This window comes from Cuculus canorus, chromosome 13 (genome assembly GCF_017976375.1).
Source record: "Cuculus canorus isolate bCucCan1 chromosome 13, bCucCan1.pri, whole genome shotgun sequence".
NCBI classification, from domain to species: domain Eukaryota; kingdom Metazoa; phylum Chordata; class Aves; order Cuculiformes; family Cuculidae; genus Cuculus; species Cuculus canorus.
This window is the reverse complement of record NC_071413.1, coordinates 19464583-19491430: the sequence shown is the minus strand read 5'-3', so window position 1 is coordinate 19491430 and position 26848 is coordinate 19464583. Positions and strand designations below refer to the sequence as shown.

General features: G+C 41.0%; 1 long non-coding RNA gene across 1 annotated transcript in view; it reads left to right on the top strand.

Annotated features, from left to right (window-relative positions):
- Positions 1-23902, top strand: part of LOC128853478 (uncharacterized) — a 258094-nt gene extending 234192 nt beyond the window's left edge. Inside the window, exons 4-5 of the long non-coding RNA XR_008452020.1 lie at positions 19346-19651; positions 23756-23902. This is a non-coding gene — a long non-coding RNA (uncharacterized LOC128853478). The remainder of the gene's footprint in view (positions 1-19345; positions 19652-23755) is intronic.
- The last annotated feature ends 2946 nt before the right edge of the window (positions 23903-26848 follow it).

Here is a 26848-nt window from a genome sequence, read left to right as displayed (position 1 = left end):
GAGGAGGATCCATGGAACAAACCATTGGAATTGTCATTTACTTTTGGCCATTTCAACCCCTAACATTCTAAATACTTAGAATGTTGATGATTTCTCTGTGTCACGTTTATGGTCTGTTAGTGATTAAGTCTGTACGGTACTCATATGACTCGTGTATTGTAAAGGAAGGCTGGAAGTGCCCACCCTCTTGTGGATAAGTGAAGGAGGGAGATCATTCTCTGTAGTTGAAAACAAGAATTTATGTGCTATATTTTTTTGTTAGAAAATATGTATTTTTTCCAGCCTCTAGAACTAAGTTATCTATGTGTCTTAAATATAGCTTAGGTTTGCTTTGTTAATTTTCACACAAGAAATACAGATCAAGAGCAGTAAATCACCCTGATATCTCTGGCTGTACATTGAAAGAACCTATATCCTGGGAAGCCCAATGCAATCTGAGCTTTTGCATTCTCACATGCTGAGATAATTTATGTGTGTCTTTAAGATCACAGTGATTTGGGAAAGATTAACATTTTTAAGTCCAATTAACACCAAGTGCTATCAAAAACCTTTTGCAAATTGCAATTTGCTATTGCAAAGAGTAAGGAAGAAACTCGGCATTTGGCTTCCTATTTTTAGCTATAACTCAGTGACAACAAAAGGTGGGCATTGTGCTTTATCTCAGAAAACATATGGGAATGGATAAGCACATGGGATTTGGGTGAACCCACACTGATTTGTAGTAATCATAGGCTTTTCTTTTAGCCTCTAATTGGTTCTATCTCTTCCATTCTTCATCAGAGAAAGTGTGGATTCAGGTATGATCCTGATTCTGCTCTCAATTAATTTCTAGTGTTCTTGAGGGTGATTTTCAACCAGATAGGGTGAATTGCATATCTGACAGGTTACTATTTAGTTGGCCTCATTCCCACCTGAAAGATAGCCTTTTCATTAGTTTGTTCTGCTGGAGTGCTTTAAAAAGTGTCGTGATAATTTTGGGTCAGTGGGGAACTGAAGTATTTTTGCACTAAAAATACCTTTTTTTTTTGTGTTGTCACACTTATTCTACTGATTTGTTGGGTTTTTTGTTTGTTTGTTTGTTTTTATTACAAACATACCTATCCAATCCTGAAAACCTCGTGCGGAGGACAACTTTCCAAAATCCAAAAGTGATTTAGAAATGGCCTCAAAACTGTAACTTGGCCAGTCAGAGGCCTTTTCTTAGCTAAGTTGAATAAATATTTTGGGCCAGGACTTGATGGCCTCGAGTACTGTACAATATCCTGGTGGTCCCAACACCAGAGAGCTCATAGCTGCTCTGAAAAAGCAAACGGTACCGCACAAGATGAAGATTGAAGGGCAGGTAGCTGAATGCCAGTAAACAGAGAGACAGCCAAATAGCATAAGAAACAGTGATCTCTCAGGATAACCATCTGCGACCCAACCTGAGTACTCCAGCGGAGGGAGTTGCATAAGGGTGTCCTATTTAAAAGAGCAAAACAGGAGAAGGCAAAGCGAGTACAACTCTAGAAATATAGGAGAGGTGGAGTGGGCACAAGGTGACAATCAGAGATGTAAAGTTCAGTATCAGCCTAAAATACTTAGGAAATCTGTTGTGCTGAATGACCAGTTGTGAAAAATGCAAAGATAAGGATGGTGCTGTAATTTGGTATCAAGAAGAGAAGCTGGGGAACGGAGCGAGTAACCCTATTGTCTGTTGGGTCTCTGTAGTAAAGAGGAGAAAAAAGGAAAGAGAAAAAATGTGTCTTGTTATTTTCGGTCAGGGATGAAATAAATATCATAGATTTCAAATATCAGAATGTCAAGGAGGGTAAAAAAAGTGAGGACGGAGAAGGAAAGAAGAGACACACCAGGACATCCTACAGTTTGGGTGTACCCTGCCAGGGATTTTCAGATGATGATATATACAGACTCCTGCTGCTGTCCATGTTAGAGTATAATTTGTGATGGTGACAACAGTGATGGACTCGGACAAGGATAAATCAAAAGAAGTATGAAAATTCCTTACGATGAAACTTTCAGAATGGACAGGTTTAAATAACCCACTTTCCCAGGCTCTTCTGAATCCATAGGACCTAACAGCTTATGTTTTAATCATCTTCCCACCTTTCACTTTTGAGGTACTTTTGTACTAGTAAAAGCTAATACCTAATAGCCATAATCTCTTGAATGACACAATTTAAAACACTGAATTTTCCACATCAGCCACAGTTCAAAATAATTTCCCATGTGTCAATCTCAAGAGGTTATTTTTAGAAGCTCCTTAGAGAATCAGGGGAGATCGTTTAAACATGCTATGGGATGCTTACCACAAATCAGTCTGCTCATTTTAGCAGGATGAGGTGCTTTTCTCCTAAAAGGGAGAGGAAACTGTGTCTGAAATGGTGGAGAGAGTTTCTCTGCAACTTATGATTCCACCGTGCAAAAATTTGTACAGAGCGAGTGCTTCTTGAGAGCAGCAGGATTGGTCCCAAGATTGAAATTTGTTCGTGTGAGTAAGGGGTTGTGAAAGAAAATACAACGTTGATACTTTTGAATAGGCAAGGCATGGATGGTCAAGGTGTTAGCCAACATGGTTAGTTAGAGCCTCGTTTCTTGCAAATGTCCCCTTACTATTCTGTCTACAGGGAAGCCACCAAACCAGCTCTTCATTCATAGAATCATAGAATGCTTTGCATTGGAAGCGACTTTAAAGCCCATCCAGTTCCACCCCTGCCCTGGGCAGGGACACCTCCCACTGGATCAGGTTGCTCACAGCCCCATCCAACCTGGCCTTGAAACCCTCCAGGGATGGGGCAGCCACCACTGCTCTGGGCAATCTACGCCAGGAACTCACCACCCTCACAGTAAAAAAATTCTTCCCAGTATCCCATCAAAATCTCTCTCCCTCCTTTCAGCTTAAAACTATTCCCTCTCATCCTGACGCTGCACTCCCACTGATGATTATTGGATCATCATCTTACTCTTTCCTCCTATCATCTCTGTATCCCTTTGAGGTTGTTGGCCTCCTCGTGCTGTAAAGTCACCCTAGTATTCACAAATCCAATGCAGTCCTCTTGTGGAAATCTAAATATTTCTGGAAAATATCTTTAACCCATAGAGAGAAGCATTAGAATCCTGTTAATGAATATCTTCATTTCCTGTTTCTCTTCCTCTCTATTGTTCTCAGCTATCTTTTCTTTAGTATATCGTAAAAGAAGTATCCCACAGTATGTGATATGAGTTGTGTAGAGTCATATAGCGTACGGTAGTGAACTGAATGGGTGCAAACTGAGGACCTGTAGGAAGTGAAAAAGATTCCACACACCCCCTTTCTTTTCTTGGAGTTGCCTCCTCTTTCAATTTCCCCGTGGTCTATTTCTTGCCTAGTCTACATAAATCGGGAAGTAACGCTATTCTCAAATGCCAGCTAGTGTTTCTCACCTCCTTTTAAAACATATGCAAAAACATGGGTGCCACTTAATGAAGCTTTCATGCTATATTTACTGATAACCATGTTCATTAAATAGATAATTAATTGCTATGTGTTGAGTTTTCTATTCGGGACTATTTAATAAGGCTTGAAAATGGGCACTACGTGTCATCCAAAAGAGTGGTTGCTAAGCACCTTGCAGAATCTGACCCCAGGAAATGTTAGCAACATGGGAAATGGGGTTCTTTGAATAGTCAGCATTTAATTCTGCCTTTCTCTCTGCATCATAAGACTTATCATAACTCTAGTCTGTATGCACCTTTCAAGGAAAAATAAGCAACCCAGACTCTGTTGAATATTCTTAGAGGCATCTGGTAGTTTTGAGTGCAAACGCTCTGATTAGATTTTCTGATTTTATTTTCAAATTTTATTCCTGTGGTCTATCCCTCAATATTTAACTCTATGCATAAAATAAACAACATGATCTTAAAGGTCCTTTCCAACCTAAACCAGTCTGTGTTTCTGTATTTGAAAGCTCACAGCTGTCTGGAGCAGGCGTGTTACAACGCTCCTTCTAAAAGAAATGGCAGTAGATGCTTAATTGTACTCTTGCAGTAGTTATGGTAATGATCCATTTAAACTTATGCCATTAAGTATTTCAAATTTGTTTGTTGGAACTGCGTCAAGGTCGTGCTGTTGGGAGCCAAAAGCAAAGCCAATGCGAATGAAAAAGTCAAAGATCATTTTGGTGTGTGGCAGATAACTGGGTGTGTTATAAATGGCAATGAGCTTATATCCAAGCCACACAGTGCAAAGGCAAGGCAGACACGTGCTGGGGGCTCAGGGGAGTTCAATGTCACCATCTAGGACATGATAGAGTAACTTGCTGCACTCAAGCATATTAAGTAAACAACTGCATTATGTCTTTTCTCACTTTGCCTTTCAGTTCAACTTAGACTTCAAATATACATGAGGGAAATCTGGTTCATTTCTCCTAAATAGTCCCTGGGGTGCTTAGAAATCAGACCCAGCAGAATCGGAGTTCTGAGTGTGCACAAGTGCTCAGCATCATTCCCTGGCCTGACCAAGAATCTGCTTTCCGTGGGGTCCGAGGTTTACACCAAGTTGTAAGGGTGATAAGGAAGTGCTATGCCCTTGCGACGACATCGTCAGGTAACAGAAAAAGGAGATACTTAAACTGCAGGTTGGGGCAGAGACTTGCCTACATCCCCGAGGTGCTTAGAGTGAAGAAGTTCCTCACTACACTATTGATTAATAACAATAAGGCTACATTAACCCTTAGGTCTTCCCACCTAGAATCTACTCTTTGCAATGAGCATAAATGGTAGGGAGACAGGGAATGCGAGGGCATTGCCAGCCCTTGTGGTATCTGGTATTAACCAGTATTCCGTCTGGTGGCACTAAATGAAAGTCACGGGGAGTCTGAACGGCTAAATTACAGCCATCTGGCTTCCACGTGGTCAAGCCCCAATTGCTGTGGAATTCTCCCTAGCTGAAGTTCCTGGGCCTAAAATAACATTCTTTATCTCCCCCATCCTATCCAAAACTCATTTTGCTGCAAACCACCCCCTCAGCTGGCCCCAGCGCGATCGATGGAATGAGCTGCCAAACCCCCCATCCTGGCTTCTTCGCACAGCATGTGCTTCTAAAGGGCTGTAGAAATAGTGAATCAAAGTCAGGCTGCAGTAGGTAATTCAGCCCTGTGCAGTGTGGGAACTAATTGAGGAATGTAAAATCATCTGAGGTAATGTCTCTTGTTATTAGAATAAAAGTGTGCTGATAAAACTGCTTTTCATAAAGAAGAATAATATTAATGATTTTAAACACTTCTACATTCAGTTTAAACTGAAGTGAGCCCTGTATTGCTTTCCTGCAAAGCGTAAGGCAAGGAGCTCGCTCACTTTCAATAAACTCAGTGGTTTAAAAAAAGAGAGAATTTAGTCATAGATCAGTCATTATCATTCCTACAGTAAAAACACAGTGGTAAACAAAGTGAATTTTTTGTTTACTTATTTTTATTTAGAACAACGTATCTAGATTAAAAATAGCTGTGGTGCCATCGCGTCTTCCTACTGAAAACCTTATACTCTCCATTATAAAAATACAGTGGGAAGGAGCCTGCTCTGTGTTAGAGAATTAGTGCATATGGCAAAATACAACTGCTTCCCGAGGAGCCTGTGGCATTTTGTCAACCTTAACTGAGCCTGAGCAGGCTGAGCCGAGGTATTTACTAGTTCTGTCTCCCTTTAAGCATTTGCTTATAGAAGCAGCTCTGGTCTACATCAAAGGGCAGGAACTTCAGTGTGTGATAATAAATAAATAAATCAGCCCTAATGAACACTGATTGTGACTGCCTGGCATCCACTTCTCTTACTTCAAACTAGTTTATGCAAAGCCGTGGCTGTGGAGTTGATCAATAGCTGTTCTGGTGACAGTAGTCAGGAGCAGAAAAGGCTGGATCAACCTCACTTTTGTTTCCCACTAGGTTTATAAGGCCAATATTTAGTTTCCCTAAGATCTTCTCCTAAGATGCCCATTGTTGTCCAATGTTATCAGTGTTTTATTTTTATGGAGAACAATTTTTCCTCTTTCTTCTAAAAGTCATATTTGATAATGGTTATCTTTATATGATAAGGCAGAGCGGTGGTGACAATGGTGTTTTGTTGTGGTTGTTGTTGAGTTTTGGGGGTCTTATATATATATTTTTTTTTTTTTAAGTTAATATTTTTTATTTTGATTTTTTTTTTTTCTCAGAGTAATCCAAAGCTGTGTCCGTCCAGTATTTTGTGGGTTTGATGGATGATTCCTGAGGAAAGAGTCCATCATGCTGCCAAATTATAGAATCATAGAATAGTTTGGATTGGAAGGGACCTTAAAGATCATCCAGTTCCAACCCCTGCCATGGGCAGAGACACCTCCCCCTAGATCAGGCTGCCCAAGGCCCATCCAACCTGGCCTGGAACACCTCCAGGGATGGGGCAGCCACAGTTTCCCTGGCAACCTGGGCCAGGGCCTCCCCACCCTCACTGTGAAATTATTTTGAAGGTATTCTTGGTGGACAATACATACCCAACAACCAAAGAGCAGAAGCTGCTGCTGTGTCCATGGCACTCTAGAAATCAAATTGGCATGGGATCATGGCTCTATGCTAGGTCAATAATAAACATCATGGATATCAATTAAAAATCCTTATATTAGCTTGAAATGAGTCATTATTTCACTTTCTGTTGTTAAGTCCTGGTTACATTGATCTTTTTGCCACCAAACCTGGGAAAAAAAAAAAAAGTAGCATCTTCCCCGACAGCTGTATGGTAAATTTTTGTCAATATTTATTATGTGCAGTAATGGGCTTTGTCACTAGGAGTAATAAAAAATACTTAATTTTTCTAAAACTATGCAGTCTTTAAAGCACTGAAGAACACTGTTTTCAGTAATTTTACTCCTGTGAACCTCAGTTTAAAACTTGGAAAGCTGAAGAGCAAATTTTAGTAAATAACTTATTAGAAAATTGGTGGTGAGTGTGGAATTACAATTTCTTCTGTCCAGGTCATGAATGTAGTGTTTGTTCCAGTAGTTTCCAGCCCTGCGTCTCTTCCTTGGCCAGAAGAGACGATAAACTGGCCTCTGCTATCCTCCCACTCTGGGAGGAAAAAAAAAGAGAAAAAACCATGCTTTAAATAAATGCCTCTGGCTCCTTATTCCTTATATCAGTGTTCTAACAAAAAGATCTACGGTTCCAACTTTTAAAAGAAATCATAATAAACAAAATTTAACATAATGTCAGTTCACAGTGTTCCATACAACGTGTCGTGCAGGCAGAAAGATTGGTTGCTCTGATATCTGGGTGTTTGTAAGGTCTTTAATCAAGACATTCTTCCAACGTAATTCAACACCGCGGAGCGAAATACAGCAGGTAATTGAAACTGATTGATAAAATATGGATTTCCATCCCTGAGAAGAAAGTTAACCTCACTTAAGGGGAAAAAAACCCAGAACATTAGTAGTTCAAATGAAAAATATGCTGGCATATTTCTTCCAGGAAAAAATAAATGAAGATAAAAGCTACAGGAAAGAGTAGGTGACAATAATTAGTTTGTTTTTTTAAATTAGGAGGTCTCTTGGGCCAGATGTTACTTGTCAGGGAGCGATGCCCCCTCCTGAGACACGTAATGAAACTGCGATAGCCAGGGGCCCTGGAAAAAAACAGCTCTCTGCTTGGAGATGTCATTCCATTACAATGCTTTTGCCTTTCGCCTGAAGCGTCTCGTGATTGGGGATGGAAGGAAAAAGGGAGAGAAGGGGAGCATGGAGGGATGGAGAGAAGAGATGGAGGCAGAATTTGTATTCAATCACAGTCTGGTCAGCAGAGCGTGCGCGCCTCTAATTAGCATAAGGAGGAAGGCGAGGAACCTGTCTGTGCCACCAGAGACAGAGCAGACGGGCACAATCTCAGGGCTGTCCGGAAGAGCTGCCACCAATGTCTGCAGCTCGTTGCGATGCAGGTGACAGGTTTCAGAGAGAGATATCAGCAGAATTATCCTGATTTTCTCTGCCATTCACTGCCTGCTCTTATTAAGCAACCAAAGAGTCCTTGGCTCTTTCTGTGTGTTGGAGCCGCGAGTGTCCCAGCTGCGGCCTGCTCTCCTGAGCCAGTGCCGTCAGCCTCGCCCCTCTGGGCAGAGCTCGCCAGCTGCGAGGGGGCTGGGACAGGACCACTCTGGGTGGGAAGGTTTATTTGAGCATCCGAGTTGGCTGGTTCTTCTTTGCTGTGCCCCTGCTGGTGCCCGCTGGGGTTTGGTGGCCCTGGGGAACTGGTGGCCTCCTACCAGTGGGATGCGCCAGGCATGGCGAGCAGTGGGCTTTGGGAGCCCATCTGCAGCTCAGCTGTCCTCCCCAGCAGTGCCTTATTTAACACTCTGTGTTTTGGATCAGCGTTCGACGTTAATCTAGGTCAATGAGTACAAACAGTACTACAAAATTTGCTTCAAAGGTGACGGCTTAGTTCACGCTTTGTTACTCAGCTCCTACGGTACACACAAGCATAACCAAAATAGCCGAGATAAAGCCATTTGAATTGCCGTACATCAAAGCTTTAATTTTTGTCACCAGCAACATTTATACCATTTACATTTCTGTTTTATTCACGTCTCTGCGTTTTATTTTTGCAATAGAATAAGGAGGAGTATTAACCTGATTTCATATTAGGAATAATACATTTCCCAGCGTTTGCATGTAGTCCTGCTAACCTGTTAAAAATATTTTTATGCTTCGTGAGCATCAAATGTAAGGAATATGATGGATATCATAGAAGTTTTGCAAAAGTTCTGTCATTCAAAATTATTTTCCCAGACTTAAGTATTTCAGTACCAATTAACTTTGAAACAGCATTTGCATTTACTTTGTCTCAGTGGGGTGAAAACCTGACTTGGTTTTGATGTATTCTTATTTATAGAATAACTGAAAAATAAATCTTTTTTAAAATGACTCGTTTAAGGGGCTCACGTGATGCATATTTTAGTATCTTCTCTGAAAGGTGTGCCAGCAGCATTCTGCATTTTAACAGCTTCTAACTGGTTTGATAAAGCGCAGTTTACATTAGCAGCTTCCCAGCGTGAGCACTGTGTTGTATCGGATGATGCAGCTGCTTACTTTTAATCAAATGACAATTTAAAAGGCATAAAGACGTACCTCCATGTCATTCCGTGGTTAGAATTTCAGCCCACAGGAGTTAAAGAAGGAAAGTTGCGTCAGATTATGGCACTTGTAATCTCTCAGCTGGCTTCTGGTGGTGTTATGAGATCCTTTTCATAAACCCACCTGCTGTCCAAAGTCACAGGATTTTTCAATTAATTATGTAAGATTACTTCAAATTTACCGAACAGTCTTGTGGGATTCCATCCTTGCTACGCTCAGAGTAGAACATACCTAGTGCTTTTCAGGTTTAATCCCCAGCTTTGCAGATTTCCACAAATCGGAGAAGTTAATCAACTATTGTTATTCCTATTCGGATGAAGTAACACTTAAATGCTAGGAGTTGGAGTGTACCTTCTGGATATATTTAATGTGTAGTCAGACCTCCCCCCAGCTTGCGGTTCACTATGAGCATTTTACAATGTTGATAACTGCTTTAATCTCTCTGACGTGTTGCTAACTTAATCAACTAAACCTGGCATTGTCATTTTGTGAAAGTGAGTCTATGGGCACTTGTAGTTTTTACTTCAAATGAAGTTTATTTGGAGGATTTTTACGAAGGTAGTGTTAAAGGCTGAGTATTGTTTTAGGAAGCGCACACGTGATTGAAGTGCGTATGTGTCATTCTAAAAATTGACTTTGACACTCCTAGGACTCCTTGAAAATGCAGACAATTTTGAAAGCATTTATATACATACATATATATATAGAAAACACGTGTGTGTATATATATATACACACACATACACATATTGTATGTAGAAAACAAAAAGTAATGGAATCCCTTTCAGCTGAAAGTTGTCAAGCAAGTTGCAGTCATTAGAACAGATTGAAAAGCACAATGACAAGCAGGACCAGGTATTTTAAGCCTTACCACATTTTTTAGCACAGTATGTCACACGTGTTTAAGCAGGTGGTATGGACTCAAGCTAAAGGCAGCAGTGCCATAACATTTATTTTACTGTTTAATTTACTTATGGGAATGAAGAGTTTCTTTAGACATTCCACAGTTTTTGGTGGTACCACTGGTAGTGTCTGGAGCCTTTGATCTGCTTGGGAACTGTGATAAGATGGGTACACTCCTTCAGATAAATGAACTGTCTTGGTTTTGCCTTTCTCAACAGGAAATGTGTTAATTCCCCTGAAGGCATGGGAAAGCAGGCAGCTGATGGGAGCTGTATGAGTATTCTCTTATGCAGCACGGGGACTTTCTTGATTAGCTTTTCTGTTGCTTACTTTATCAATATATAAAAGACAATTAGAGGGTTTGCATTTCTTGTACAAGAATATCTTGGTGATTGTCTAACTGTTCTGTAAAATATCTTCCTTCTCTTCTCTCCTGCCCCCCTTCAGTGTTTATATCCAGACAAAAATCCTGTCTCATTATTCTGCAGCAATTTGACTTCGTGCCCACACCACATCCGTCTCTTGTAGCGCTCAGTTTGCAGGCTGAAGTCAGCCTTCTTTCTCATTTTGACTTCCGTTTGCCTCCTTTTATTTGCTCATTCTCAGAATGTGTCAGAGCAGAAGACAGATCGGAAGCTCTGTTTTACAGTTAAAAGAAAAAGCACGCGGTAAAACGCATGTTTATTCCTGCTTGTTTGGTTTGACTGTTCTGTATTTTGTGAAAGTGCACCCAAGTCTGATGAAACTTTTCCATTCTTTTCAAGAGTTTAGGAGTTTTAGCAGATTCTTCTCCTTTGCCTGCGCCTGTTCACTGAATTGCAGTTGTTGTCGGCTTCTTTTTTTTACTTTTTTGGTGTACTCCAAACCAGACTCCTTGGCTTAAATATCCCACTCCACCCACAGAGGCAGCAGTAGCCTCTGCACATTCTTGAATGGCTTTCATGTGTATTCCGCCTATTCGGTCCTGATCCTGGCTTTGTATACACATTATATTAAAAGGAGGAACAATGTTTATATTTGAGAGCACAGGATGAGCCTTTTCTAAAATCCTCAGCTGTCAAAGGACACTGAGTTATGGTGCGTTTAGATGCGACGCTGTAAATAAGCTGCTGCTACAAGATGTTTTCCTTTACGCGGCTGAAAGTGAGGGGCAGAGGTCTTTCAAAAGTGCCTGGATTCCTTGTTCCATTTTCCTTTGGTGGGAGTTAAGTCCTTTAAAAACCTGTCCATCCAAGTGCTGGTTCCTTCTTTCCTGTTTCACATTGTTGTTTTTGGTAGGAGTTCACTGACGACTGATCTAGGTATTGTTATGCCATTTCTCATGATGAATTCTCTGGGCTTCTGCTTGTACTGGAAATGATGAAAGATTTGTTGGATAAAGGAGAGGGACTGTCCATGTGAAAGCAGGAATGAAATAAGGCAAAGAGAGAGGACAGTCTGCTGAGCCCACCTCTTTACCAGCAACACCTGAACAGCTCAGCAGATCTCATACAGACTCTGCCTAAAATTCTGCTGAGGGGGGTACTGTGTGTCTCAGTCCTTTCTCCTTGCTTTCCTCACTGCGCCTCTCAAATACCTGGTGCAAGGAACCTCTCTCTGGCTGCCTCTTTACTCCCTATCTGTTTAGTGTCTGTGTGAAAGTATGTGACTCGTTGTGCCTCTGCCCAGACCAGGTTGGAATGTTGCTGTCTCAGTGGATGTAAAAAATCCTAGCACCCTCTGAAAATACAGGGTGGGCCCACAGAAGATATTGGATTGACTGTTTTGTAGCTCTTTTTGAATTCTATTGCTCAATCTGCAGTTAATAGAATCATAGAATGGTTTGGGTTGGAAGGGACCTTAAAGCCCATCCAGTTCCAACACCCCTGCCCTGGGCAGGGACACCTCCCACTGGATCAGGGGCTCCAGCCCCATCCAACCTGGCCTGGAACCCCTGCAGGGATGGGGCAGCCCCCACTGCTCTGGGCAACCTGGGCCAGTGTCTCACCACTCTCACGGTGAAGAAATTCTTCCTAATGTCCAGTCTAAATCTGCCCCTCTCCATTTTATCCCCATTGCCCCTCGTCCTATCACCACAAGCCTTATAGTCCGTCTCCAGCTTTCCTGTAGCCCCTTTGAGTACTGGAAGGTCAATGTAAGATCTCCTTGGAGCCTTCTCTTCTCCAGGGTGAACAACTCCAACTCTCTCAGCCTGTCCTTATACGGGAGATGCTCCAGCCCTCCCATCATCTTTTAGCCTCCTCTGGGCACAATCCAGCAGCTCCATCTCCTTCTTTCATTGAGGATTCCAGATGAGGTCTCACAAGAGAGGAATAGACGGGCGGAGTCACTTCCTTGTAAAATAGACACATTATGAAAATGGCTTGGCGTCATCACGGCCTTTACAGATGTCGTTGCAGTAAAACATAACCCAAAGGAGCTGTAGGCTGTGCCACATGAAGTGCATTGACCTACGTATAAACTGTAAAAATCTTAAGAGGCTTAAAACTGGTTTGGTGACGTTCTTCCAAGCAGCCCCATTCGATGGGCACATCTCCCTGGTGCTTCACTCAAAAATGGCTCTTGGTGCAATACTGCAGCCTCAGTCCTGGCAGAGGCTTCACGGGCTGCTGCAGGGGCTGCTTTCAGGTCAGGTATTACGATATAGATCGTCTTTCTGCTTTCTGATTAAAACCGGCCTCAGAGTGAGGGTGTAATAAAGGGCAAAAGGCTTGGGGCCACCTTGTCCAGTGTATGCACGCTGGCACAGATCAAAGTGCAGCCTCGCCTCGGACCAGAGTATTTGTGTGTGACAGTTTTTGAAGATTGTGCTTGAAAAGCATTTGTACAGCTACCTATTTTGGTGTCTTTGTATCACAGTTCTTATGTTCCTTTGCCAGAAATATAAAAATGTTAACTAATTTTTTTTTTTAACTTTTTTAAAGAACTTTTTGTTCTATAGATCTGGTGAGAGATCCGTTATTCTTATCTCCAGATGCAGTCCCCAATTCAGGAAACATACATCCCAGTGCACAGTATATTTTTTAAAGAGAAGTACCTTATTAAGTTGTTTCCTGAAGAGGGATGGAGTTTGGAATGTTTATAATTGCTTTTCTGAACCAGTGCCATAGAGCTTGGCTGGGGTACCACATTCCATAGGAAACCCTCTGATTCCTCAGCTTCTCCCCTATCCTGCCTCATCCGCTTCTCTTGTTCGGTTTTTCCAACACAGGACTTGGAGTGGGCGCAGGAAAAGAAAGAAAACTATTTTTTCATCTGCTGATTTTTAGAGACTGAGGGTCCTTCACTCTTTGCAGCTCTTATTTTAGTGGTGACTCAAGAGCACCACAGGTGGAAAATTGTAGCAAAAAGCAAAATATGTATCCGATACTGAAAACGCTGCCCCATCTCCTTTCTTTGTTGTATGTGGTGATGACCGTCTTGATTGTTTCTAGGTTACAGAAGTCTAAAGCCTGATTTTTCCCCAGGAATCAAGCCATGTTCAGTGAAGTGGAGGAGTGATGTGACTACAGCCTGATGTGCAGAGAAGCGGAAAAGAGTTGAGAAAGCACTCTGCCGTGCTTGGCCTTGGCAGAGTGGGCTCCAAGTTGAGAACTGGCCCTCGATGACTGTTCTCTGCTGGCATTTAAAAGTTAGCAGTAAGGTGATCTTTTAAGCAGTAGGAAAGTATTTCACGCAGTGCAATATTAAACAAAAAAAAATCCCAGACTTTTCTCCTAAGTAACTTGCCAAGAATTCAAGGAGGATAAAAGTGACAAGTCAGACTGTAAATTTCTTGTTTCACTGAGCAGTCCCACTGGAAATGCCACTAGGGATGGTCTGTGATGCTATGACGTATTTTCTTGCTGTTGGAATAACACATAACTAGATGGAGCAAAGCAACGCAGACTCTAGGTCAGCACATGCATTTGTTCTGGAGCAGAAGGAAGAAGGTTGAAATGAAGATTTGTTTTTCTCTCTGTCTTCTCTTTAATCCTGTGATTCAGGTAGCCATTCCCTCTCGTGGCAGAATGGGACTAGGAGATGCTTCAGTCACCTGAAACATCACCAATTGTCCTGTGAGATCCCGTGACAAGTGAAGTACAGAGAAACACTGCAGATTTATGGGGAGAGTTTCTTCTTTAGTTTGTGCTTGTACTGCTGTTAAAATCATGTTTGCTTTCAGGTTGGGATGATCAGTGTCTGTTTAGCACAGATGTTATAATTGTAGGAGTGTCAGTGTCTGTGTTGTCTGTCTGTCCCCCTGTGTTCTCTTAACGGTAAGATGCTACAGTTGCTCCTTCTGAAATGGTCATGCTCTTTTCATGTGCTGAGGGACCAAATGCCTTTCTCAAATTGCAGATACTAGGAAGGACATGGAGAAGTGGGACATTCATGTTTGTAACTGGTCGAATTCCAGGACATGACATGATGCTACATCATTATCCCATAAGATATGAAGAAAAAGATATTCTTACATTTTCGGTGTCTTGAGTGGTATAGCAGCGTTAAGAAAAGGTTCACATCTCCAAGATAACCGTTAAACCCTGGAGCATAATGGGCTGATCACACACCACTGCTCCTCTGTAGGCTGCAGGGAGCTCATGCAGCTCGCTGGGCTGTGAGCTTTCCCGTACAGCCTGGTTCTTCCTGACTGTGATATGATGTGCTTTCGATGTTCAGAAGCAGGCTGGGCAGATGATGTTTGACAGTGTAGGTTATGTCTGAGTACTGCATTTGTTCAAGTGGAGAACCTTCCAGAAGGCTTTCCTAACGGGGTTAAATATACAAAGATCAGGCTTGTTTTGTACCTCTTGTACCACTTGAAGCAAATGAACACAAAGCATATAGGAGCAGAGGAGCAACGTGCATTTCAGCATGGGTTTTTCTTACAACTTGTGATGAACATCAGTGGAGATTTGATTTAAGAAGGATGAAATGCACAGTGAAGGATCAAGGTGATAGTCAGGAGCAAAATATTCCGCATCTGTTCATTGGTTCACTCACCAGAAATCTTGCAATCTCAAATCCTCACCAAACTGTAATGAATATCACTTTATGGGCAAGTGTCTTTAAAAAAAAAGGGAAAAATGAGTATGTGACAATTGGAAAGAATTGGCAAAGGGGTATTGCACATCAGCTGGGCTGCACTAGAAATAATCTGCAATATTTATTTCCAAAGTATAAAGATTATTGCAGTGAAAATCATTTTCCAGACTGACAATTTCATTTTAGTGTTACTTGAACTACTTTTTAGACACTTGGGAAATCAGTGTAACATTTTACCTCTCCCCATGCTAAAGTGTGAGCTTTTAGATGACTAATTTGCTCTGCATGCTTTCGAAGATGGGTGACACTTAGTACTTATTTAGAGTAGAATTTCTGCATCACCCTGTGGCCAAATCCTCTTTAATGCAAGTACTGGGATAATGCAAAAGAGATATCTAGCGGAGGTTCTCAGTAATCACCTGCAATCTCTTTTCTGTGTTTTCACATCAGAGATCTTATTGTACCACATGAATATTTGTGATTCCATTTTAAAGGAAATAGAAAAGTGAATATATAAAACTCATTTTCCAAAAATCAATATTCAGGAAGGCTATGACACTGCTTATGACATGACAGATTTTCACCCAAGTAGAATCAAGCGTGTTCTACTCTAGGGCCGAGCCGTGTCTGTAAAGACTTGCACTGAAAGCACAAAGAACAGCTGAAAACCCTGCACCTGGAAAATTCTTTCTGTAATGTTCTCCAGGCTCATGACCTGATAAGTGATTAATTAAAGTCTCTAGAGAACATTAAAGGAAATAAAGTTTTGCAGGTGTGCCTTGAAGGACTGTATGAAAATACTTTTTATGGGATTTCTGGTTTTGGAGTTTTCTTTGGGGGGAAGGAGCGGTCCGTAGAGTCTCTGTAGTTTACATAGTGTAACTTGCAGCACATAAGGAAGCAGCAAGACCTTGAAAGCTGAAGATTACAATCAAATTGCAAAGAAGTGCATTTCTGGAGTTGTGCTATTTAGGAACATTCTTGTGCAAAAGGCTGCTTAAGGTTCTGCTGCAGTGATGCGAATGAAGGGTCAAACAGGTTTAGTCTGAAGGTGATGCTTTCAAGCTCAATAGATATGTTGGTTGTAGACCTTCTGATTATTGTTAAGCCCCGAAGTGCAGCTTTTTAAAGGTTTTACATCTGAAGTGACACATCAGTATTGATCAGAGCTGATCGACCAACGCTGTGATGGACTTAGAGGAAAATGTAAATAAATAAGGAAAATACATTGCTGTGTCACTCACCAGTGGAGGTGCTTGTGTCGCTAGGCGGTCGTGTAAGTAACTTGCTGGACTTGGGACATGAACCAGGACGTAAAAGTAATGTGAGACTGGTTGGTGATCACATCTCTAGTGATACACAGAAGCAAATTGGAAGGTAATACACTAGTAGTCGATATTTTTTGCCTGTGAGGAGGATATTGCCACCAACCTGTTCTGTAGAGAAATTTAAGAAGGGGAGGGGGTTGAGCTGGGAGCTGGGTTACAGTGAAATGAATAAAAGCTGTGTTTGTGATGCTTTCAAGTAGCATAACTATAGCTGATTAAGGGCATTAGATATACAGGTGGTTTGGCAGATACTTGCACTGACGGCTGCTTCTGGAGAAAAGATGCGTGTGGGGCCGTTAAAGGGCTAAAAGCATGGATAATTGCAGAAGCTTCAATCTTTGTCTTTACCAAGAGACTAGACTATGTTTTACTACAATTGACTGCTGGCTGGAATGACTTAATTTGGAATTTAATAGAACTCTTAATTCTTTCTAAAGATGTGGAAGTTAAATGCTTGAAATAGTATGTGCGCTATTAATTTGGCCTCATTAAGTATTGAGATCTACAATTTCAGACAAAATAGAGTTGTGTGACTTCAGTTTGTCGTTTATTCATTTAAAAAATAACTATGAAAAAATATGTAGGCATTTGTTTGAATTTGTTCATTAGGAACAAAGTAATAAACTATTTCTTCTAGACTTCAAAAAGGAAAGTAGAAAGTGCAAGTTACTGGGATCAAGAACCTTGTAATAATGTATACAAACTGGAACCCGATTTAAAACTCAATTTTGGAAATACATAGATAAATATGAAGCCGTATTTCTTTCCCCTAAGTAAGTGCCAACGTCAGTTGTCAGTGAGATGAAAATCTAGCTTGTGTCCTTCTGGCTTATATCAGCATGGGGGAAACAGTGTTAGTGATCTCTGTTTTTACAGAAGTTCTTCTCTCTTGTAGCTATTGGACATATTTTCCAAGCATTTCCAAGCTCCGTCTCAAGTCCTCCCAGTGCCTGTATTGTCCCAGGCTTAGCTGTGCCCTGCCCTTTTCTCCTGAAACCTTTCATAAAATCATTAAGGTTGGAAAAGACCTCTAAGATCACCCAGTCCAACTATCAGCCCAAGTCCACTGTGCCCACTAAACCATGTGCAAAGCATTCTTTCCCTGGAACCAGTTTCTTTCAAACACCTTTTCTCAGTAACCATTGAATTCCCATTTTTACCTTGAGCTTGTTTATCTTTCTTCTGGCAGATAATGTTTATTTCTTTTTAGTTTCTGAATTAATTTGTAAAATTATAGCAGGGTAATACTGCTGCTTAGTAGCCAGTACCGCTTGTTCTGTTACTGCCCTACTGAGTTTTTCCCTATTTCTAGCTCTGAAGTTAGTAAGATTAGGTTTAGTTTTTTAATTAAAATCAGGCCTCATATAAAAGCTCATTCATATGCATAAGTGTTTCACAATCAAATCATTAGTGTTACTGCTTAACAAATAAGGGGAAAAAATTAGATTATAAGGTTTGCTTTTAGGTTGCTTGCATAAGGATTGTGCCTGACAATCTAGTGATGTGAAATGCTGGGCTCATTTGCAGGTTTTGTACTTCTGCTTGCTTTTAAAGTTTAGACTGTCATGAGCTTGTTGGATAATAAAGGCAAGTTAGTAATAAAATTGCAGAGGGAAAAATCAAAACACCATGGAAACTGTGTTCAAAGGTCTCTGGAAACTAATCAAGCATCCTACATTTAGAGTACAATATATTTTGCTGCTGTGCCCATAACCTTTGTTCCTCGCCAGTGAGGAACTGGACAAACCCCCCCAGCATCTTAAGGAAAGCAGTATCACAGCTAGTTAGGGACCACAATTCACATTTTACCATGCATTCAGTTGACGGGAGAACAGTAATGATGAGAACAGGGAGGGCTCATTCCATGGATCAAAGGACGTTTGCCATTCTCTTCTCTGAACTCTGAGACTTTACATAACAACATTCAGCTTCTTCTTCATTAAATTTTTTTTTTTACTACTTCTGTTAGGATCTAGAGAACATGAGGAGGGTAATTTAGTAGTACGTTCTGTGGCCTATTTGGAATGCAAACATTCTAGAAATCTACACTTCTGCAAAGGCAGTGCCCCTTCCGCACAGCACTGCCACAGAAAGCTGCTCTCTTCCCTTCTGTACCGATTTGATCTTGATCACAGACAGCAGCAAATCTCTGCTGTATGTAAAAAACTCATTAGATTATCTCACAGAGCAGTTATTAGGAAATCTCACTCTGTTTTTTAGCATTGTGCCTAAGTGGATGGTTAGCAGAGATGGTGCGTGCAGTGCTGTGCGCAGCTGAAAGGGCATCAAACACTGTTACTTCGCTGGCATTCAGCCTGCACTCCTTACATTATGGTTTATGACAAAAAAAAGTATCACGATACTGGTTTTTACTTCAGCAGAGTCTAGTTCTCCTAATCCCTCCAGTAACTCAGGTTGTGCCACGGAAGGTTCAGATTAGACATCAGGAAAAATTTCTTCACCAAAAGACTTCTCAGGCAGTGGCAGAGGCTGCCCAGGGAGGGGGTGGAGTGCCCATCCCTGGAGGTGTTTAAAAGATGGGTAGACGAGGCGCTCAGGGACATGGTTTAGTAGTGGAGGGTACAGTTGGACTCGATCTCAAAGGTCTTTTCCAACCCAATGATTCTATGACTCTATGAACTGTATTGCAGCAGAGGTTTTACTACTCTCTTTGAACATTTTTCCTCTGGAAGCAGTCCCTTGTCTTTTCCCCCAGCTTTAGTGGGTGTTCTAAGGTGTTTCTTCTTTTCTGTCAGGTTTTGGCAGTTTGTGTAAAATTCACCTTTCTTATTATTTGTAGAGAATTACTGTTCTTGGACCTAGTTCTGACTGTCAAACCAGAAGGTGGGTTATGCCACCCCCTTGCAAAGGGAAGGTGGGGTGTGTTTGTGGAATGGGAGTTATTTTGCTGTTTATTCTCGAAAACTGAGGGAACTTTGTGCTCCTGTTTTTCTTATAGGTGCTTGTCCTTGGTGATGTGCCTGACTTCCAATCAGAACATGGCAGAGCTGCTTCAACCTCAGCTGGGAGTCTGGTTAATTTTTATTGAACATCTCCTACCCACAGTACTCCTGAAAAACTGGACAGGACTTCTACTCCCATTTCATAGCTACATTTTTTAAACACGGCTTTAGTAAGCACCATAGCTAAATTCAGTGAGGATGCCTGCGGACAAAGGAGACAGTGGAGTTTTCTGTGACATCTGCATATCCACAATAAGGAACGATACAGGACACTGTGCCTGACCCTTTTTCAAATACATCAGGTTTGTCTGGAAAGTTGTTGTCAGTCTGGAGTTGACTAGAATTATCTAAGCAACCCCACGTTTTATGTTCTATAGGTCAGGGAGAATGCATTTCCATGATGAAAAGTTGAAATATGCCAACAAAAACAATTTCTTGGGGTGTAAGAAGATTACAATTGACTTGTAGCTAAACCTGCTGGAGAAAGCAAGTTACTCAACTCTGCTTGTACAGTATCCGAACACTTTAGTAACTAGAGCTCACTTTGGTTATTCCTTGAGGGACCACAGAAGGAAAAAAGTCCTTTCTTTGGGCTGAATGCTTGGAATATTCAGTTAAATCTGGGAAATTTCACTGGCTCTCAATCATCTCCCTGCCTTGTCAGAACATAAGGTGTGCGAAGGAATGAGTACTTGGTTCTTTTTTGCCTTCAAAAACAATGGAAAAAAGATGAGATTGAAGGACTGTAAAGCAATTGAGAACTTTATATATAATTTTTATGGAGTCCATAGTCAGGTTTCACCCACAGAGTCAAGCTGTGCCTTGACAAAAACTGAGGTAGTTTTTGCTCAGAGATCCAACACTGAAACTCTCCGCTAAGTCCTTTACAATGCATCGAATTCTGTATCTGTTGCGTATGAAGAGTATATTACATGGCAGATGCTTAGTTAAAGCAAAATTAAGAACAGAAAGAGCAAAGAAAAATAGAACTCCATAATTGCTTTTCATTGTTACCCTCCTGTCCTTCTTTTCATAGCTGAGCATGCCCAGCTGCCTTTTTTTTTTTTTCCCAGCACTGTTGCAACAGAAAACATTTTGCAATTCACTGTGAATGTTTAGGTTTTGATGGTTTTGAACATTACCTGCACAATGGTTAATCCCTAGGGTCAAAATAATCAATCTGTCTCATTTCAAGCAGAAAAACTAAGTAGTTCTCCGAACATACGGCTCCATCAGGCCCTTCTGCCCAGTTGGCATCTCTGTATGTATCACATATGTTATACTCCTGCTGCACCAACCACTTCCCAATGCTTTGTTCCGGTCCACCCATTAAGTGACTTTTTTTTTGGTTTTTTTCTTTTCAATTTATGAGTGGAAACCTCAGCTAAAATCACACTTCAGTGTCTTATATGGATTACAAGTCACTCAATAGGTTTTAGATGCTGGGACCCCTTTAAATAACTTATTTTTTAAGGGCCAAACTTTGCAAAAATCAGACCTGCCTGAGGCTTCCAACTGTAATCAAGGCCTTGACTGTGAGTCAACCATGTTTAGTTGAACATTAGGAGACAAATTTAGACCATTTTAAGCACAGTTTCAGATGTAAATGTGATGGATTTATATAAAGGAAATAGAAGGTAGATTATTTCTGTTGTGGCATTTCTAAACAGATAATTTGGTGCCCCATGGCGAAACAGTACCTGATTTTAGTTTTGATCTATGCCTTTGTGTATAGCTGAACAGTTGCCTTCCCTATTTGGGTTTCATGCTAGAAAAAGTTACCTGTGAACACTTGAAAAGAAACATTGCTGTGATCTTCCCCGTTTTCTCCTTTGCACCTGTAGCTACTGCAGCCATTTAAATTTTTGTTATGCAGTTAAAAAAGAGGAAAAATCATCACTTTTCTTGTCATATCTTCTTTCCTTTTTTCACTGCTTTGTGTAAAGCCTTTTTGATTTAACACTTGTCAGTGCACTTTCATGTTATTTCTTTAGAATCACTCCCTGTAGTGTGAATAAATGTTACTGGTGTCAGCAGCTAATCTTACTCTAAAGCCCACATTGTTATTAATATGTTTATTCAATACTGTTTACTCAAGCCCGAATTTACGTATTTTCAAGTTCTTTATTTATCTGTACCCGGTGTCCATCAATTCTAACCCTCAGTTGGGATTAGAAGGATGAAGGATTACCCGTGCAGAACATCTGTCACTGTGACTGCTGGAAGAGTTGCATGAGTGAGGATGGAGAGGGCCAGAGCTTGGATTAACAGCTGAACCAAGCATCGGTTGTTCTTCTACTCTGCTTGATTACATATCTAGGGCTGCTGTACACATTTTTACCAGTTCTTTTACATACTGGAACGTATCACAAGTGTCTGTGTTCAGCTCTGCTGCAGTCAGTGATAACCCTTCATACAGTGCCTCCACTCATTGTTTAGATAGGTAAAAATGCACAGAAAGTGATACTAATTTGATGGTAAATGCTAATGGTTGAATGAAAAAGTAACTTTGAATAATTATGTTAATTTATTTCTAATATTGTTTAAATTTAGAAAAGCATTTAATCCCCAGATAAGCTTTGCTTCATGGCAAATTTGATAAAATTTGAATACAGCTGCAAAGAAAACAAGTTGAATTTCAAAGAGCTCAACATTAAGTTCCTGACAGCCCAAGTACAGAGCTGTAGATTTGGATGTAGCCTTTAAGCCACGTGGTAGTAGCACCAATCACGTTGTGGAGTGGCCTCATAGCTTGTGAGAGAACGAGTGGAAATCTTCCTGATTACAAACCTTCATTCAAACTTTGAGTTAAGAAGCCTAACCCTAAACTCTTGCTATTAGTTCCACATCAGTTCTAAAGCTGGATGAGGTGTTATTTTCCTGCTCTTTGTCAGGCAAGCCTGAGACCTTGGAGCATCGACCTCTGGAGTATCAGCTCGTGTCAAAGCTGATACTGTGACACTGTTGGCAGCATTTACTCCTTCTGTGGTGGAAGGTGCTAGAAAAAACTTGCTTTATAGAGATTTCTACAATTTGCTTAAAACTTCTTTAGGAAGGTCTGTGAGAGGCAGTAATGCCTCTAAATCATAGAATAGTTTGGGTTGGAAGGGACCTCAAAGCCCATCCAGTTCCTACCCCCCTGCCATGGGCAGGGACACCTCCCCCTGGATCAGGGGCTCCAAGGCCCATCCAACCTGGCCTGGAACACCTCCAGGGATGGGGCAGCCACCACTGTGAGTGTCAATCTTAACACAAACCTTAAGTGTGAATCAACACCAACCTAATTTGGAATTAGGCACGGGAAATTCCCTGATCATACTATTGGTATTAATGTAGAACTTTCTTTTCTTGTTTTTTTGTTTTGCATTTTCTGGCGGGTACTGAAGCCAACACAATCCGCATACATAGCATGAGTCATAAATTAGCTAGTTAACTATTGCATAGCACGTGTCCTGGTTTGGCTAGTGGAATACTACTTTGCTTTATTTCTGTAGTCATTCTCTTCTGGTTTCTCAAAATGGACACTTGAAGTTTAAAGAGTTTTCCAGAGAGCTGTTTTGAATATCTATTTGTTTTATGAGTATCATAAAGCCTACTTGTGGCAGTAAATAATAGCATATGCGTCCTCAAAATAAGAATATAAGTTGGACGAATAATAGATTCTTAGAATTTTTTCCCTCAGGGGCCTTTAGTCCCTTTGCTGTGCTAAGCCATCCTCATGCTCAGAGGTTCTGGTGCTACAGGGAGAACACTTGAACAGTCATTCATAAGTTAGGCTTCTTTCCTTTCACTCGCCTCCTTGCTGCCACTGACAGAGCTCTTCTTTTAAACTTTTTGGTTGGTGCATAATTAAGAAGGTATATGGCACAATAGCTTCCTATCTTGAAAAGCCATAAAGATTTGATGGGAACATTGCTTCAGGGCTTTCCTCAATGTGAAAGGGAGGGGAAAAAAGAAAAGAAAGAAGAGGAAGGCGCACGTACTCCAAGTTCCTAGAGAACCCTGCTGTAGTACAATGAAATATTTCCAGACTGCTGTGGAAATGAAATGTGAGCATCTTTTGAGGAGGCAGCTGACAACAGGAAGAGAAGAGGACTTAAATGATCAGAAAAATGAGTGTGCTTTGCAAGGAAAATTGATTCAGGCAAAGTAAGGCTGATCGTAGCCAAGTGCTTTTTGCTGATGGGTGCTGCCTCCTTTGTGCGTCACATCTGGTGGGGCTGGTTTATATCGTCACAACTTTATAGTAGAAATTAACCTTCGCTTTTTTTGCTCTTTTTCTCTGCCTGTTTATTTCTAATTAGTCCCTTACGATGCCACTTCTCTTTTAATTTTCACACTGGAATTGCTTTCCTTTCTTTGCTGCTTTGTTCCATGAACACTGTTCTTGCATCTCCCCTCTGTAGCCCTTTTTATCTGTCTGAGAGGAAAGGAGGCTGATGCGTCGTCTGACTTCTCTCCGTGCTACTCATCAGGCTGACTGTAAGGTGAATCTGGAAGAACAGAGGGATGTATATCTTCCAAAGGCAAAATAGAAGAACTGCACAGTGCTAAAGAAAGAAAGTTCCAAGTTTGAACAATGCTGTCTTTTTAGATTGACTGGTCGGGGAAGGCAGATCTCAAGATCTGTTCTTTGACTGGTCCTTTGCAGTGTAAAGTGCCCTTTGTTTTATGTGATCCTATAGGATGGAAAATTCCTTTCTTACAAAGTTCCCTACAGTAGCATTCATCAGCTTATGGAAATACTGAGGTTTTGTTAGGGTGATGTGGAAAGAGGAAATGGTGTTTGTAGAGCAGACGTTAGATTAATTTTGTGCCTTAACATGAAAGAAAAGAGTTCCTTCCAACAAAGTCTTTTGCTGTTGATATATTTATTTATATTTAACCGGTGTGACGTGCATCTTGAAAGATGCTATGGATCGTCAGTCCATCGCAGTGGTTAACTGATTAACTTTTGAAGGAAAGCAAGGCTCTTTCCATCCCTGAGTAAGTGACAGCACAGAGAAAAGAGGTATCAGACACCTCTGATGTGAATCATGACCAGAAGGGAGCCAAATCCTCAGAATAGGGGTGGCACCTAAACAGAAACAGATGGTGTCACCTTTTCCCCCAAGGCATGCACCAAGAGAAAATAAATACAATAGGCTGGCGCCTTCCAAGGAGGTTATGTACAGGGAGAGCAGAGTGGGGCCGTGCGCTTTGCTCTCTTCCATGCTGTTCTTCTGTGTATTTCCAGATGCTTAGATGGAACTGCCACCGGCCTTGGGCTGTCCAGATATAGATGCCTGAATCTGGATTCATCCAATGCAACCCATTGCTGGCCCTTTGAAAGTCTGGAATTTTTGCAGTTAATCCAGAGCTGCTGTAATCTGTGCAGCTTTTCCATCCATTATAATTGCTCGTTATGAAACTGGGTTTTAAGATCTCCACTTTGCAGCATAAGGAATGATTAAATTGTACTCCTTCTCAGATTTATTTTAACAACTGCCTTTTTATGTGCTATCCCTGTTATCACATGAATTAGCTTACTCTATGGATTTCAACACATCCTTCTACAAATACTGTTTCCGAGATGGACTAATATCCTTTTCAAAAAGTAGATTAAATTATTCCACTTGGACTATTTATAGCCATAGGGAAGGGCCAAAGCTTTTTAGAGCAATTTTTTAGAGCTTTTAATGTTTTATGCTAAAGTATATAAAAGTCTAATATTTTTGATCAATATAGAAACAATCTGTATTTTCAGGAACCTTTCTAAAATTGTAGTTTTTTCTGTGTGTCTCTATTCAGCAAATTTCCTTTTGGTGGTCATCGTAGTGAAAATAGTTTGCAGTATGGATTTTTACTGTTGTCCTTAAAAGATTCTGGCCCATGCAATAATGATCGGCAAGCAGCTAAATTTTCTTTGGTGCCTTGAACAGATGGATTCACTTGTATATTGGCTTATATGGAATAGACAACCCATTATTTATCCTTGGTTTCCTGCAACAAAAACTGCACTGTAAAGTCATCATAAAAGCTTCGGTGGTCTTAAAGTGCACAATCTCAGCTGTAGGATCATCCTTAGCCTCTAGAAACCCAGACACAATGAGTAATTTGACATGTCAAGCTTTAAAGCTCTCTAGGAGTCTGGAAATAGTCTGCAGCTGAGTAAAGGATCTGTGAAGGGTTGGAATGTAACTTAGAATAAAGCAGAAGTGCTCCAACCTGTCTTGTAAAAAAAACCCTCTTTTCTAGTCAAGGAAACTTTGTGCTGAGAGAGAGTTAAAGTTGACTTCTCTGTTTTGTTTTATGCTTTTTAGCATGGATAGAACAGCTTGCCAGTGTGAACTGTTAATACCAGTGCTGCAGTTTTGGGTACTGAGACACTACTTGGGATATTACTGCTGTGGTTTGGGTTTTAACTGGGAGAAGATGGGGTGGCTGCAGTTTGCTACTTGTGTGCTTTGTAACACCAGTACTCTGGGAGCTGCTTTTCTCTCGGTTCCTTTCTAAAGTAAGCACAGAACATCTTAGTTGTCTGTCTGCAAAAATAAGGGAGGCCAAAAGATATTCCTGGGATGTTGAACCCTCTCAGCACAGGCACACAGAGCTCCTCTGCATTAAAAGCTGTGTATTTTATAGCATGTGCAGACACTCCATGTCCTCTCTTCTCCTCCTCTTCCTCTGATGCTACTTTTTGTTCTTCTCTGTTGCGTTCCTTCACGTGCACAGATAGTTGTATGGCAATTTCTGGGTTTCTTTGAAACATGTAAGTGTTGTTCCAGGTTCTTGTAGAATAAATCAGTATTTAATTTCTGCTAGTCTGTGTCGTGTTGAATCAGTGCAAAAATATCATAGAAATTGGTTGTCTTTGAAGTGCGTATATTCATAGAATCATTAAGGTTGGGGAAAAACGTCTAAGATCATCCAGTTCAACCACCAGCCCAACACCACTGTGCCTGCTAAGCCATGTCCAAAGCGCTACATCTACTCCACCTTCTCCCTGGGCAGCCTCTTCCAATGCTTCAACACTCTTTCAGTAAAGAATTTTCTTTCTAATCGCCAATCTAAGCCTCCCCTGGCACAAGTCGAGGCCATTTCCCCTCGTTCTGTCCCTTGTTACTTGGGAGAAGAGACCAGTACCCGTCTCACTAGAACCTCCTTTCATGGGGTTGCATTAAGGTTTTCCTTGAGGTATTGAGGTCCCTGGGTATTAAAAAGTGCTTATGTGTGATTCAAGAGTTCATGTTCTAGAAGTTGCCGCAGTAGGACTGTCTGCTCTTAAAGTCAAGCGGTGCTTTCCATTAATTGTTTTCATTACTTAAGTTTTCTCCCCAAATTTTAACTGCACAGGCTGAAAGTTTCTATAGTGGCTGCTAAATACTCTACTGACACAGCACACTGGAGGGCTCGACAGTAATCGTCTGCAGAGCAAAGTTTAAACAGGGAGTGATAAATAAGATTTAGGTCATGCATTGAACAGTGGTGAAAAAACAAAGGATCGAATAGTTGTTCAT